General features: G+C 34.1%; 1 long non-coding RNA gene and 1 pseudogene across 2 annotated transcripts; both read right to left on the reverse strand.

Annotated features, from left to right (window-relative positions):
- LOC111412727 overlaps window positions 1–11,918 on the reverse strand; it is a 32,107-nt pseudogene extending 20,189 nt beyond the window's left edge.
- Window positions 11,919–12,594: 676 nt separating this feature from the next.
- Window positions 12,595–15,086, reverse strand: LOC111412378. Of its 2 annotated transcripts, XR_002706055.1 has the most exons (5): window positions 14,854–15,086; window positions 14,675–14,738; window positions 13,012–14,570; window positions 12,864–12,932; window positions 12,595–12,778 (listed from the first exon to the last, which is right to left on the reverse strand). It is a non-coding gene; the product is annotated as an uncharacterized LOC111412378 (long non-coding RNA). The 2 variants fall into 2 exon arrangements; XR_002706054.1 differs by lacking the exon at window positions 14,675–14,738.
- Between the last annotated feature and the right edge of the window lie 630 nt (window positions 15,087–15,716).

The following is a 15,716-nucleotide window of genomic DNA, read 5'->3' on the forward strand; positions in this document are numbered from 1 at the left end:
ATCAGACTACCAAGAATGATGGGAGAATCGATGGACTTCAAGGAATAAATGGTACTCATGATTTTCATGACCCTCCTTGCAAATACCAGAGTACTATTAATGAAGCTACTTTGGTGCTTAACATAGATGATTTTAATAATGAAGATGAGTGAATTATAAGACTGTGAGAGCTAACATTTTAGAGATCAATCAAGAAGTTTCAATTGTTCCATCTTCATTGATTTTAGTTAACATTCTGCCTTCAAACACAAACAATCATCGGGTTGCGCCAATTTGTTCTTTTATGTCTGGTCCTCCGCCTAGGATAATTCAAAAGTCCACTTATTTGAAGGCTGCTTTGCAAAAAGTTATGACTAATTATCTTCAAAAGTATTTTAGGGACGTTTTGAAGCATGGATTTTCCAACATTCAATCTTGGTGGGATGAAAATAATTTAATTACTCAAAATGTGATTACCAACTCATTTTGCACAAATCCTAGGCCTTTGATGAAATTTGCAATATTTTATTTCTTTAATTCTTTTAATGGTATGACTTTAGCCCACTTAGAGAAGTAGTTGGTCCCGACGAAGATGTATGAATTCTCATCTAAAGACTTTGAAGTTATAGGTAAAATCACGTCAAGACATCCTGATATGATCTGGGATAGGCGCCAAACTACCAAGGACTTGTTGATTGACAGGAGGTGGCCAAAACCTAAGGTTCGAGCTAACAAGCCATGCAAAATTACATGTTTGAGCTATGGAGTTACAAATGTTGAAGTTGACAAGCCAAATAACTATGTTGTTCATGAAGGGAAAATCATATTTTGTGCATTGGATTCAATGTTTTGGAAGATATATGGAAAAACGAATAGCGTGGATTAAAATAGGCATAACTTTCCGCTCGGGTGTCGGATTTTCGCCCGTGAGTACAATCCAGAGTTGCTATGAAATTCTACTCAAGGAAAAAGAGGTGTAAACTTTAATAATATGTGACCGCATAATATAAAAACCATGTGACCGCATGGTGGCGGGTAGAGAAAAATCGAAGGCTGATGAAATGTTCCATGCAACTACATGTAAATATACCATACGGCCACATGGTATAATTTGGGAAGAAAATTTTCCTTTCCGCGCGAGAGTTTTATTTAGCCTAGAATTTTAATATTTTGGTAACTTTCCATATTTTGAGAGTTTTATTCCGTTTCTAATTAGTTTCTAGGGATTAGTATAAATATGTTTTATTATTCTCATTGTAAGCAAGACTTTTATGATGAATTGAATTAAGAATTTTCTCTCAAGGCTTTATCTTCAAATCTCTTGTTCTTTGACAGACAAATCGAACTTATCAAGAAATTGAGTTTCTTGTGGCGTTCACAAATCCGAGTGAGACTCTTAAATAATGTGATCAAGAGGTCGGTACTTTATTCAATTATTGGTTGTTTAGTTCATTATCTGCAGGTTGAATCCAAAACTTTGCTTGTTGGCGTTCTTGGGATCTGGTGACAATCTCATCGTGGGTTTCGTAGCTACCGTTTCTACGTGAGTTCACATCACCTCCTATGCATCGAATGACCAAAAAGCAACTGCCGAATGTAATAATTCTGGAGGTTAACGGATGAAATCTACATGGACTTGGTAAGCTTCATGTTTCTTTGCATAATCCATGGAGTCTTTTACCAAAGTTGGCTAGCAGTATCCCATCCTCTTTATTCAAAATAGAGTTTAGGTCCAGACTGATGAGAGCCACTCGATAGAGGTCTTCTTCCATAACATGTGTTGCTTCATCTTTACTTAAGCATCAATGAAAAACTCCATCAAATAATTTTCGATAAAGCGTTCACTTATAAAAGACAAAGCGGACGCACGCCTTTTGATTTCAATTTTTCTTCGTAGATTATTTGGTAACTTTTGATATTGAAGAAAATCACTTATTGGTTGTCTCCAATCTTCTCTTTCCTTATCCTCGATTATTTTGACACTATTGTTCTCTTCCAAATTACTCGACAATAATAATGAAAGCACCCATCTTTGAACAATTGATATGGAGTGGAAAAAATCTTCATTCAACCTAGCTAAAACAACGGTCAAACTATCTAAGGCATTAGCTTCCCTATTTGCACTTCTAGGCACAAATTTTATTTTTACTTACTCATATCATTTTATAAGCATTGATCTATATTCATGATATGGATCCAAAGTTGAATTACGGATTTTATACTCAGCTAAAAGTTGGTTGATCTTCAATTTAGAATCTCCAAAAACTTCCAGTTATTGGATATCCATATCTAATGTTGCTTCTAAGCCAAGGATAAGGACTTACTATTCCGCCACGTTGTTTGAACATTTCTCTATTAAAATAAAATAGTAAGGAATGACAAGATCATGAAAAGTGACAAAGGCTCCTCCTGCTCAGACATCATAACTTTGGGCTATCCCGTCAAAATATAGCCTTCATGATGGTATAACTTCAGTAACTATAACTTCTTCATCTAAATGTCTTCCTGAAGTTCCCACTCTATTGGAATTGGATGGTTAGTGAGGAAACCTACTAGAGCTTGTCCTTTAATGGCCTTTTTCAGAATGAATTTGATATCGAACTCGAACAATAGAAGTGCCCATTTTTCAATCCTTTCAGAAAGAATCGGCTTGGATATTATGTACTTTAATGGATCAATTTTTGAAACAAAATTGATTGTGTGTAATAGTATATAATGTCTTAATTTTCTAACCCCAAAGATCAGTGCAAGGAATATTTTTTCAGTGGGTGACTACTTCACTTTAGCGCCTACCAGTGTCTGACTCAAATAATAGAGCACATTGTCTTTTCCTTCATCATTGACTTGGATAAGAAGTGTTCCTGTGGAATATTCTTGTGTTGCAAAATAAAAAGTCAATGGTTTCTCTGGGACTAGAGCTGTGAGTACTTGCGGATGAGAAAAATATTGTTTGATGCTTTGGAAATCATTTCAACAAGTATCATCCCACTGAAATGGTACATCTTTCTTTGCCAATTTGTTGAATGGATGACAGCGTCCAGCAAGATTATAAATAAATCTTCAAATGTATGCATATTTCCTTTGAAGACTTTTCAATTGATGTTCAATTCTTGGCTATGGCATGTTGATTATAGCATCAGTTTTTAATTGAACTATTTCAGTGCCCCGATGTCCAATGTGGATGATCTTTGTCTAAATAACAAGATCATCCACATAGCATTCCACACTCTTATGCAGCATGTTATCGAAGATTTTTTACATTGTCCACTGGTAGGTTGCATCTACATTTTTTAATCCAAAATGCATAAATTTGTAACAATGTATGCCCTTAGGAGTACGAAATGATATAATTTCCTCATCTTTTGGATTCATCTATATTTGATTTTATTAGAAGACCTGTGTATGAAAGATAAGACTTCATCTCGGTAATTACATCCAACATCAACTCTGTTATCGGAATTGAAAAATCATCTTTTGAACATGCTTGATTAGATCCGAAAGTGAACAAAGACTCGTAATTGTCCATTATTCTTTTTGACAGGAGCAAGGTTCACGATCCAATCTGGATACTTGACTTCACGCATGAATCCAACTTTAATAAGTTTGTTGACTTTTACTTCAATTTAAGGAATCAGTTTTGGTCGAAATCTTCTTTCAGGTTGTTTGGTCGATCAACTCCATGTCTTATTGTAACATAATGCACTACAACCTTAGAATTTGACCCCAGTATTTCCTTTTAAGACTACCACACAAATATGTCTTTATAACTAAAAAATTACAAAATCTTCTAATTAATGATCTGACTGTTCAAAAACGAAGGGCCACGTGGCTTGAATCCTAGGTGTCGAGATTTGTTGAGAATTTGATTTGTCGAGAACTTGACTTATTGAACACTTGGATTTTAGGGCTTAGATTTACACTTCAGAACTTGGACTTGAATTTGATTTAATTTGAAGAAGACTTTGATCTACTTGGATTTGACTTGGACTTGCTTAATTTGAAAAAGATTTTGATCTTCTTGGTGTTCTCTGAAATTAGGTTTGAGAAACTTTCTTCTCTTTTTCTAATTATGAAATTTCCTCAGAACTTCGTGATTTTTTTCTCTACACTTTCACCTTGTGAAATTTTATGAACATCAGTCCTATTTCTAGGGAAAATTCATGATCGATTTGGTAACCATTCAATTATCTTTAACTAAAAGAATAATTAAATAATTGTGGATTTTGAAAAAAATAAGATGGACCTTAGTAGACTTTAATTTAATAAATTTAATTGGGCTAATTATTTAAATTGATCCAATCCATTATTTTTTTTTGTCTATAGTTATGTTTGGCAGTTCTGCGGAGGCTTTAAGCTCTATACTTATAAGGGAAGAAGGTAACTTATAGCTGCCTATTTACTATGTGAACAAGCCCCTTTAATCCATAGAAACTCACTACAGTGACATGTAGAAGCTTGTCCTCTCCTTGATCACTACTTCTAGAAAGTTAAGGTCGTATTTTGAGGCCCAGTATGGTGACCAATTTTCCACTCAAGCAGGTGCTTCAGAAACTTGATGCTTTAGGAAGATTGATGAAATGGACTGAAGAATTAAGTGGATTTGATATTGTTTATAAGCTAAAAGCTTCTATCAAAGGGCAAGCACTTGAGGATCTCATAGCAGAGTTTTCCAATGCTCCAGCATAGAGATAATGATGGAACCAGTAGAAACCCGTGTCGAGCCTTTTTGTTGATGGTTGCTCAAGGAAAATAGGTATAAGGACTGGAGTGGTATTAGTCAGTCCAGAAGGTCACAAACTTATCTGTAGAGTAAGGATTGGATTCAAGACCTCCAACAATGCATTTGAATACAAGGTGTTATCAGCGGCCTCTGATTATACAGTGTGATGCAAGTGAAGAGACTAGTGGTCAATAACGATTTGCAATTGGTGGTAAGCCTGGTAAATGGCAATTTCACTGCAAAGTATAAGAGTATGGTGGCATATCTCCAGTAGATTATGGATCTTTTCCCATCTTTTGAAATGTTTAAGTTAGCTCAAATTTCACGTATGAATAATATCTATGAAGCTGCTCAAGGTGGCCCCAATTGAACACCTCGCCAAACCCTCCATCTCCAAATGAGGAGAAGTAATATGGATTGGGAAACCCCATCTTGGATGCAGTCAATTATAGCTTAGGTTCTGCCAGATAACAAAGAAAAGACCTAAAAACTTAGAAGAAGGGCTGCACATTTTTGTACTCTAGGATGACGTATAGCATAAAAGAGGATACTCCCCATCTCTTCTTTGGTACGCTAGTGGAGAAGAGGCTAATTAATTCCTTCGTGAAATTCACGAAAGTGTTTGTGGCAACCACACAGAAGGCTAGTACTTGTACATAAAGTACTAAAACAAGGGTACTACTGGCTACTTTGAAAAAGATACACTTTAGCTCATGAGAAAGTGTGATAAATGCCAATGGTTCTTGACATTTCAAGGGCAGCATTCCCAAGAGCGCACAGTAGTTTTAAGCTCCTAGCCATTTGTTAAATGGAGAATTGATCTCATAGACCGTCTACAAATTAAAGAAAATATGAGGCAATAGAAGTATATAAAGAAAGATTCATTTATTGAAAAATGTTGTAATCATATAAGCAAAGTGCATTACAATTACAAAGCAAAATGAAAAGGAAAAAAACATAATTCTAAGATGTAGAATGATCCTATTGACGCTGCAGCTGGCCTTCTTCTAGATCTTCAACAGAATCCTCCACTGCATCGTCTATAAGGGTGGTGGCTCTATTGGGATAAACTTATCCCTTAGTGTAGCCAAATCCACCTGGAGGTTGAGCTCAGCCATCATTTTCAAGACTTCATCGTATGCGACCTTCCTTTAGTATAACCAATGCAATCATACTTGACCGTTTCATGTAAATGCTCCAAATACTTTGTAGTAAACCTCTCCGGCCTTTTCTAATTGTTGCTTCAAACTAGCAATCTCAGCAATCAGGTCACCAACTTAGGACTTTAGCTCTAATTTCTCTTTATTTGCTACTTCTAATGTTGACAAAGCTATCTTCTATAAGTTATCAGAATTTTCAATTCACCTCATCATAGCATTTACTTCAGCTTTGCAGAAGTGGACCTTCTTCTTCAAATCTGCATTTCAATTGTAAGGAGTCCCAACCTCAAGTTTACTTCAGCATGCCTCACCTTGAAGACTTTAATAACTTTGTCAGCAATAGAGGTCTCAACCTTGAGCCTCTTCACCTCTGCCTTACATCAACTATTTTTTAAAAGAATTATTTATTCAGCATCTACAGTCTCCTAATGTCCTTCGGCCATTTAGAAAAAAACATTGTGGGAAAGCCTGCAAGGCATTCCTGCCTCTAGCATATCAACCGAATCACAAGTCTTGGTATACAAGGAACACTTATCAATCTAATACTTGTAATTGAACGAATGCTATATATGCTTTAGAAGGATTTAAGGATCATGTTTCCAACGACTTAGTTCACAAGGAAGAATCTGAAATTTCGTTGTAATGATAGGTGCAAATGCTATATATGCTTTAGAAGGATTTAAGAATCATGTTTCCAATGACTTAGTTCACAAGGAAGAATTTGAAGTTTCGTTGTAATGATAGGTGCGATAGAGTTTCTTCGAACTAAAATATTGGTTTCTTACCAACTATAGACTATTTTGAACGAATCAGAATGATTTGTCACTTTCAATGATGCTTTGTAGCATGACAAAGTAATTCACGTGCTTCGAGATTTTAAATCTACTATGAACACCATATGATAATTTGGACCACATTTTATGGTATTTCAATGAGAGTCTTTCAAAGGACAATTAAATGAAATGGTATTTATTTGAGTTGAAGTTAAGAGATTGATCAAGTCAATTCACTTTTTATTGGTAAGGACTTCTCTCAATGAGTTGGCAACGATCTAGTTGGAAGACGTGGATTTTTCAACTTTTTGTGTTAAAAAATAATTCGTATTACTGAGAGAAATTAATAATGTGAAATAAAGAAAATGAAAACAACAATAATATGCAATTTAAATATCTTTACCCTCCATGAAAAAACAAGGTATCTATGCAAAACCGCACTATATCAAATAAGAAAATTATTGTATACTTGAACTCATGCATCTCTCTATTATATCTCTACTATGATATACAGAAGGGAGAATTGCAATTGGGATCCGAAACCTTTCAAAATATTGTAGACCATACCAAAACTATTTAGTTTTGTAGCTATGGTTCCAAACTTTTATTTCATTTGCTCCTGAAGGATAAATCCCTCAAAATTGAAAATTCATTTATTTTGACCAGTTAAATAAAGGGTAAAATTGTAACTTTATATTTTCTCTAATAAAATAATTAAATAAAAAACCAAAAAAAGAAAGAAAAGAGAAATATGTACTTTAACTCCTACCTACCCGTCCACTTCATCTTCGCCAACCATCACCCTACTCCATCCCAACCCACCCCTCAATAAAAACCAGATCAAACCTACCCATTCGCCTCTCTCCACCACTTAACCATCAGCCATTGACGCACTCAAAGTTTAAGGCAATGTACCAAAGAAATTATTGCCACTAAAACACGATATCAGCACAAATTTAAACAAAGATTTAACTAACTAGGACGGGTTTGGCAGCATTAAATCAAGGCTTTGAATTGGAATTCGTCCAAACTCAATATGATGCTACCAAATTCGGGTTGAGGTACTTTAACAAACAAAGATTATAGAATAAGCAATTATTCCAAGTTTCCCTGAAGAAAATCCAGCAGCCACAAACGTTTAACTTGTATAGAAATTGATTCTATTTATTCCTCCAAATTGTTGGTATACCATTAATCCAATATCAATCTGAACGCAAAAGGAACTAACCCGAATAAGTATGTGTAACAATATTGTAAAAATAATCAAGAACAACAGAAAGTTACTTACAATGACAGCATAGGTGTATTTCCTATTGAACAAATTGTAGATTTTGGCTTTAGGAAGATATTATAAGGTATCAATACTAGCCCGTCAGCATAAAATTTATCATAATTAGCTATAAAATTACATGTGAACATGGTTTTAGTTGAGGGTTGGGTTGGGATGAAGTGGGGGTGGTTGGAGAAGATAAAGTGGGCAGATGGGTAGGAGTAGGGTACATATTTCTCTTTTCTTTTTGGTTTGTATTTAATTATTTTAATTACTTTATTTGAGAAAATATAAAGTTAAAATTTTATCCGTCATTTAACTAATCAAAATAAATCAATTTTTAATTTCGTAGGATTTGTCCTTTAGGAAGGTTAGGGATTCTAACTACAAAAATGAAAGGTTTGGGTATAGTCTGCAATATTTTGAAAGGTTTGGGATTTGATAAGTACGTTTTTACACACGTATTTGGTTCACAAACATGACTTAAACATGGATAAAATGGTTGAATTGTGGCTTAATCCTATTAAATTCATGCAATGTAGGTATTTCAATGGAAATTGTGGAATTCAGGAGAAAAGAGCCGAAGAAGGACCAAAACGCAACAAAGTGATAGTTCGAGGACCAAAGGTGCAAATATTGAAAAATTGAGGTAAATGCAAAACAAGAGTGAAAACATGCCAAGTATGAGCTCAATGACAAAGCAAAACAATTGGAAGAAGAAAGTATTAAAGAGGGACTGAAATGAAGACAATTGAAAGTTGGAGGACTAAAGCGCAAATACTCAAAAGATGTGCCGAATGAGGGGCATGAGAATTGATGGTGTCAGTCATCAATTGGAAGATAAAATTTGTTGAAAAGATGAAGAAATCGAAGAAAGAAGTCAAAAGAAGTAACAAGGAAGTTCAGGGACCAAAATGTAAAAATCACATAGTTGGTTATATCTATGCGACCGCATAGTGTAACCATCTATGCGGTCGCTTAGATGGATACAGGGAAAAAAATTGGGCATTTGACCGCATAGATGGATACAGGGAAAAAAATTGGGCATTTCAAATGACCTATGCGACCGCATAGGTTTCTTCTATGCGGTCGCATAGAAGAAACGTCGGGAGATTTTTTGTAGTTTCCTTTTTCGACTCCAACTCCTTTCTTACCTAATTTGGACACGCTATATGTACCCTAAAACACGTCCAGAACTAGGGTAGATGTTTTTGGGAGAAAAGAGGTACACAAGAACGTCAAGATCCAAGAATTTATGCAAGAAGAAGGAGGATTTCATCAAGATTGAAGATTTCAAGCAACAATTATAATAGGGTGATGTCTTCTCCTTTATTGAATTTTTGTAATTTTCTTCAAAATATAATAGGCTAGGGTTTTTGTTCATTAGGAATTCGATGAACCTTTTGATGATTTAAATTTCCATTATTTCATTAATTCAACAATAGTTTCGATTGGACAAATGTTTGATTTATATATTTTAATGCTTCCATAATTATTTGGCCAATTGTTATGTGATTGTAGATGATTTGTTCTTTGCATTCGAAAGAAGGGGAATAAATTCGATAGAATATAAATTGACATAGGGTCCGATAGGGGATGGAAACTTACCTCTATGCTTTATGCAATTCATGAATATGTTCATAAAAAGTCATGCATTCTTGTACATTGCATCATCCATAGAAATATAGGCTAGTGGTGTGTAAGAGTAGATTCAATATATATCGAGAGAGTGTATTGGATAATTTAGGAACATTGAATTGGCATTTTGTTCCATCGATTCGTTGAATTTGTGAAATTAGGATTTTTAATAGTCAATTGGGGATTCGAGTTGTTAATGATTTCATTTCGATTCATTTCAATACATTAGTTCTAAAATTGCATATTTACATTTCAATTGCGTGTTTATTTCATTCGATTAGTGAAATTTCGAAATTAGGGTTTTCTTTGCAATTAGGGTTTCAAATTGGGGATTTCTTCCAAAATTAGGGCTTTTCACATTTAGACCAAATTTTCTGTCAATTAGATTCGGTTAAGGTCACATTAGTCTAATTAGAGCTAATTCAATCCTCGTGGGAACGATACTTGGACTCATAATCCATTTTACTACTTGTTAATGAACCGTACACTTGCGGTGGGTTTTAAAATCGAAAAGAAATATTTCGTGAACAGGATTCTTCCTATACAGAATGAAGCTATGCCCTGATATCCTTTATATAGGAGAAAAATATTAGAGGGACCTTTAAAGTGCAAATTTTCCAATATATCCTATTATACAGAATAGGGGCTCTTAACCCTGAAATCCAACACTGGGGGCCTACCATCTCCAGACCTCTTTGTTGACCTACTTAAAGGTCGAATCGTGACATATGAACAAATGTACAGTATATTAGGCTTCACAAATCTAACTCAATCGGATATCTCACGCTGACTTCACCTATCTAACATTGATCGAGGTATATCCCATATGCATAATGAGAAAGAGATTATTTTCTTATTCCTTTGTTATGTTTCCTATCTCTACTAAATTCAATTCTAGGATTAGTTTAGTGATGGCAATTTACCCTGCCCCGCCTCGGTGCCGCCTGTCACGGGAACTCGCCCCGTGAAATTTACTTATTTATTTATTTATTATTAAAAGATTAGGGTTCAACTTACTTCAGATAGAAGGATGTGACATATTTTCTAGTATCCTCAATTGTACAAGTCTTATCAAACTTGACTAATTTATATATACCATTATGCTACTTTGTCAAATTGATATTATATTGATAAAAACAAATATAAAAAGATATAACATGTTCAACTGAACAAATTTGAAAATCTATATATTGTAATAAATTAAAGTGTGTGGAGTTACAACTTTTGTGACAATATCAAAGGAAAAAAATAATAGTATTAGTATAATATGGAAAATGCTTAATTACTCTTCCTCACCCTACATGAGGAGGAAGGAATAGCGACCACAAAGGTAAAAAGTAATACTATTAATATAATATGGAAAATGCTTGTTCTACATCAACATATAAAGGTCTTTTTTTTTTTTTTACACAAATTGACGAGGTGACAATAATTAGATTAAAATTATCAAAGTCTTTTTAGGCTCGTTTATTATGACTTTTGCTTCGTGCAAAAGTATTTTTGGAAGAAATTACCTTAACTTTTGTTTGAAAACTAATTTTAAAAACATTCCTATTCCAAAGTGTTTTTGGAGGAAGCTATATTTGACCAACTTTCTCTAAAAGCTCTTTTAGGTAAAACAAGCATTTTCATAAAATTAGCCAAGTGAATCCAAACATTGTTTTTGAGTCTTAAAAACTCATTTCATCTTTTCAAAAAGCCATGGCGAACCATCCTTTCAACACTTAAACGACTATGCTTGTGTAATACGAGTTAATGGCAAAATGAAATTGGTGAGATTTTGGTTCAATCAAATTTCGTCACATGATGTGTGAAATCCTAAGAAAAATAACCAAAAGGGGCTAAATTGGTTATCTAAATCTTTTTCAAAAATAAATGCAAATTTAAGCAATTAGCAAATAAAATAATATGCAAGCAAGATAACGCAAGAAAAATAATAAGTAAGTAGATAACACGGGACAAATGAAATGTGATAAAGGAAGCTAAGGCGCTGGAGGCGATGACGAAGGTGGGAAGCAAGCATAAAAGTTCGCGAAGAATGCACTCTACTGAGCCTGTATCTCGGCCTGTTGATCCTGGATAGTAGTCTGTTGTGCCTAAATCTGAACAAGTAGGCTACCCAGGCTGTTGACGAATGAGGTGAGCGAATCAATGCACCCATGAAGGAGATTATACAGCTCCTCGATAAATGTGAAGTGACCTCCAAATGGACAAGGTACGCTAGAGCCGGGAATGTCGGAAGCTGGAGCAAGGGCTTCAAGCTCGTCCTCGGTCTTTTCTTCAGCTTCTTTTTCGAAAGCTAGGGTAGAATGATCGGAAGTACGATCAAATCCTTTTGTATGTGCTACCCACTGACCATGGCCTTTTCTGATTTTCATGCGTTTAAGTGTTTTGATGTTTATGGTATCAGTAGGTCAAAGTGTGACAAAAGTCTCATATCCAAAGAAATGTCAAAATGTTTAAAAATTTTGGTAAGAAGCATCTCGTATGGCAGAGCTTTGACATGACATGATGAATGAACTAACTTCATGAGAAATAATGCAATAGTGGGAAAATCCAATTTTTGACTAAAGAAATGAGTTGAGGATAAGAAGATTGAATGAGCTAACTTCATCATGGTGACATTTTCTAGATAAAATGTGTGGTGATGTTATGTAGCACTTTACATGAAAGAGTCGATTGATTTGAATTAATTTTTGTTATATTTTCAAAATCCTTTCCCGTTAGGTGTGGGTAGCGGGGCCGGGTTGGGCCGATTTTTATGCAAAACTGACCTAACCCCAATTTACTGGTTTTGGGCTATTTTTTTGAATCGACTTGACCCAACTTGGTTCGGGTCTAGCCGGGTCAATAATTATTTTATTTTATTTATCGTTTTTTTCTTTTTTCATTAGTTTCAAACTGCCAAATGAATCCTTATTTGCTTGAATTAAAATTAAAAAAAAACTTAATATTTTTTCTTCCAGTTGATGATAATTTGTCATTTTCATAAATAGTGACAACATAAAAATTTAACCGAAACAAAGTAACTTAATTAAATTAAAAAGATACTAATGAAACTAAACACAATCAAAATAACCATCAAGCATGAAAAGAAAATTTAAATATTACAGTAATCCAAACTCAATAAATAAGAATACAAATGCTACAATAATCCAAAATCAAAATTCTCATAAAACAAATAATAAGGTAAAATGTTACGACTTCCAAGTTATCGTGTAAGCTTTAAGCATCATTCCTACAATACAAATAATAGAAATAGTTAGAGAAAAAGATAAATATTACATTAATAAAGAGTAAAGCACATTTGAATACATATCTACCTCAAAAATTTAGAAATGAACTAATCACATTGATTTAGCCTTCATTTGATTTCTCTGATTCCAAAAGTTCTACAAAAAAATAATAATTAAACGAGGAATAATTCGATAAAATACATATTTAACATAAATCATGGAATAGCTACATTACTTTGATCCAACTTATTATATTCCTCCACATCTTCCATATAGAATTTCTCCATGCTTTGTAGACTTTTTAATCCAATTTTCTGTACACACCAAAACTTCCACCATCCTAGGAGTTAAAGAACTATGAAATGGATTAAGAATTCTTCCTTCGGTACTGAAAGCAATTTCTGAGGCCATAATAGACACTTGAATAGCCATTACATCTCTTGCAAGTTTTGACAATGCACCATATTTGTTTCCATTCACCTTCCACCAATTAAAAACATCAAAAGTATCGTCCTTTATATCTTCACAAGCATCTAACAAGTATCTATCCACATCATTAACTTTATTGCATTTCGAATACTAACAATTAAATCATGTGCTTCCTTCAACCCCTCACACACAATCAAATTAATAATATGTGCACAACACCTCATGTATAGATACTTTCCATCTAAACACACCCATCACCACTCTGACCAATCATCTTCCTCTTAATATAAGAAATAGCTGTTTTATTTATAGTTGCATTATCAACTATGATTGTAAATAATCTCTTAATACCCCATACATGCAAACAAGTTTCATCGACTTTACCAATGGTTTTACCTTTATGATTAGCAATCACACGGAAGGCCAAAATCCATTTATGAAGCTTCCAATCAGAATCAACAAAGTGTGCTGTGAGACACATAGAATTAATATTTTGAATGGAATTCCAAGTATCAGTAGTAAGAGAAACTCTTTAACGTTGGATGATCTTTTTAAATTGCAATTTTTTATCCAACTACAACTAATAAATATCTCTAACAACAATTCTACGAGATGAAGGATCAAATTTAGGACATGCTAGCCTACAAAATTGTCTAAACCCCTCACCTTCGACAAATCTAAAAGGTAATTCATCCAATATTATCATCTTAGTACATACAAACCTACACTCTTCCTTATTAAAGCCAACTAGAATGTTCACACCACCCTTAGTTGGACTTTTTTGTCGTTTATCTTCCAATCTTCCGGGATACTTCTTACAATAAAGAACCAAATGATTCTTCAAGGTACCAGTCTCATACTTCCTAGCCCTACAACCATAATCCTACCCATAATAGTTGCATGCACACCTAACATCTTCTGCTTTTGAATTCCCTATAATTGTGAAGTGTTTTCTATTTTTTCTCTTCCCTAAACATGATGGTGGAAGTGGAGGAACAGATGTTGAAGGAGTTTCACCAATTGCTTCAATTTCACTATCTATATCCATGTTGTTTTGGAAGGAAAAAAAATCATTCCACCATGTCTATTCATCCATTATATCTACTATTCAAAAGTCGGGAAATTGGTTTAAATTTGGAAGGAAAAGAGTAGAAAAGATTTTCTTACTAACAAAGAAACAAAAGTGTTCACATTTTCAAGCTACAAACTCTATAAGGTATTCATCACAAAGAACATCACCAGAATAGATACATTCTTTGCCAAATTCAAATGCTTCCTCCATCAATAGGTTCATCAGTGATCATCCGTGTCAAAAGTGGGGTAGGTGTATGTACTTCTTCTTCAAGCAAGTTGTTGTTTACCTTGCTGTTGAAACAATCAAAAAGTGAGAGGAAGAAAGTGAAAATAAAAATAAGAATGGTTAACAAAAACTCTTGTGTAGAATCTCTATACTAGTGCCAATTTATTACTCACAAAATAAATCCTTATATCTCGGAATAATCATTCTTAAAGAAAACCACTTCCATTAGAAATCTACAAATTAAAACAAAGGCATAAATCCTAGAAGAAGAAACAAATAAAAATTCAAATGTAATCAAATAAACAGAACAGGAATAATGTAAAATGACTAAATATAAAAATGAAGAACCTCTGGGAAAGGAAGAACAGGTAATTGATCTATGGAAAATGTTGCCAAGGGATGTATATATAAAATCGAAAATGAAGAAACCCACAATTGAAGGAAGCTTTCTGTAAAGACTAAGGAGATGTCTGAGACTTCGATGGCAACTGGAAAGGAAGGTTCGTTTTAGAAGTTGAGAGGGAGACTTGCGAGAACGAAAAGGAAATAAGGATTCTTTTTTTGATAATAGATTGGGTCAATTTGAAAATGTTTGAACAGTGAACCGACCGACCCATCTAAATTTAAAATTACAAATGAACTGACCTGACTCGTTTTCCCTCTTCTTAAACTCAAATCGACCCGACTCAGGTTGAGTCAGTTCAAATCCATGGGTTTGAGGTTTATGTGCCCACCCCTATTTTCGGTAACTCGACGACAAACTTCGGTAGGATCATAACCTTCTAATATGGGATGTGCTTTGTGAAGAAATATTTGTGTGTCACATAGCACAATGTTTAAAATATCATGAATGAGTGTTTTAGTGATGATAATGAATTTATTGTTAAGTAAACATGAAATGTTATGAGAAAGAAGATTTATAACCATGTTTTTATAAAAATCCTTCATAAGTCATGGATAAGCATGTTCTTCTAATTCGACAACCGAGACCTAACCCATATTTTCAAAAAAAATCTTCTATATGAAATACGGGAGCTTCAATGGTAAAATCGGCATTTTTGCCTATTAAAATTAGGGATTTTTCAAAAGGATAGACCGGCACCTCGGGCTCCAATCCATATCTTCGTCGAAAGATGGCGGCAAAGATCGTCTAACGATTTACTTTACGCATTTCCCAGCCCGTTTGCGATGTTGAGACCCCAACATTTTTG

This window comes from Olea europaea, chromosome 16 (assembly GCF_002742605.1).
Source record: "Olea europaea var. sylvestris chromosome 16, O_europaea_v1, whole genome shotgun sequence".
NCBI lineage: Eukaryota > Viridiplantae > Streptophyta > Magnoliopsida > Lamiales > Oleaceae > Olea > Olea europaea.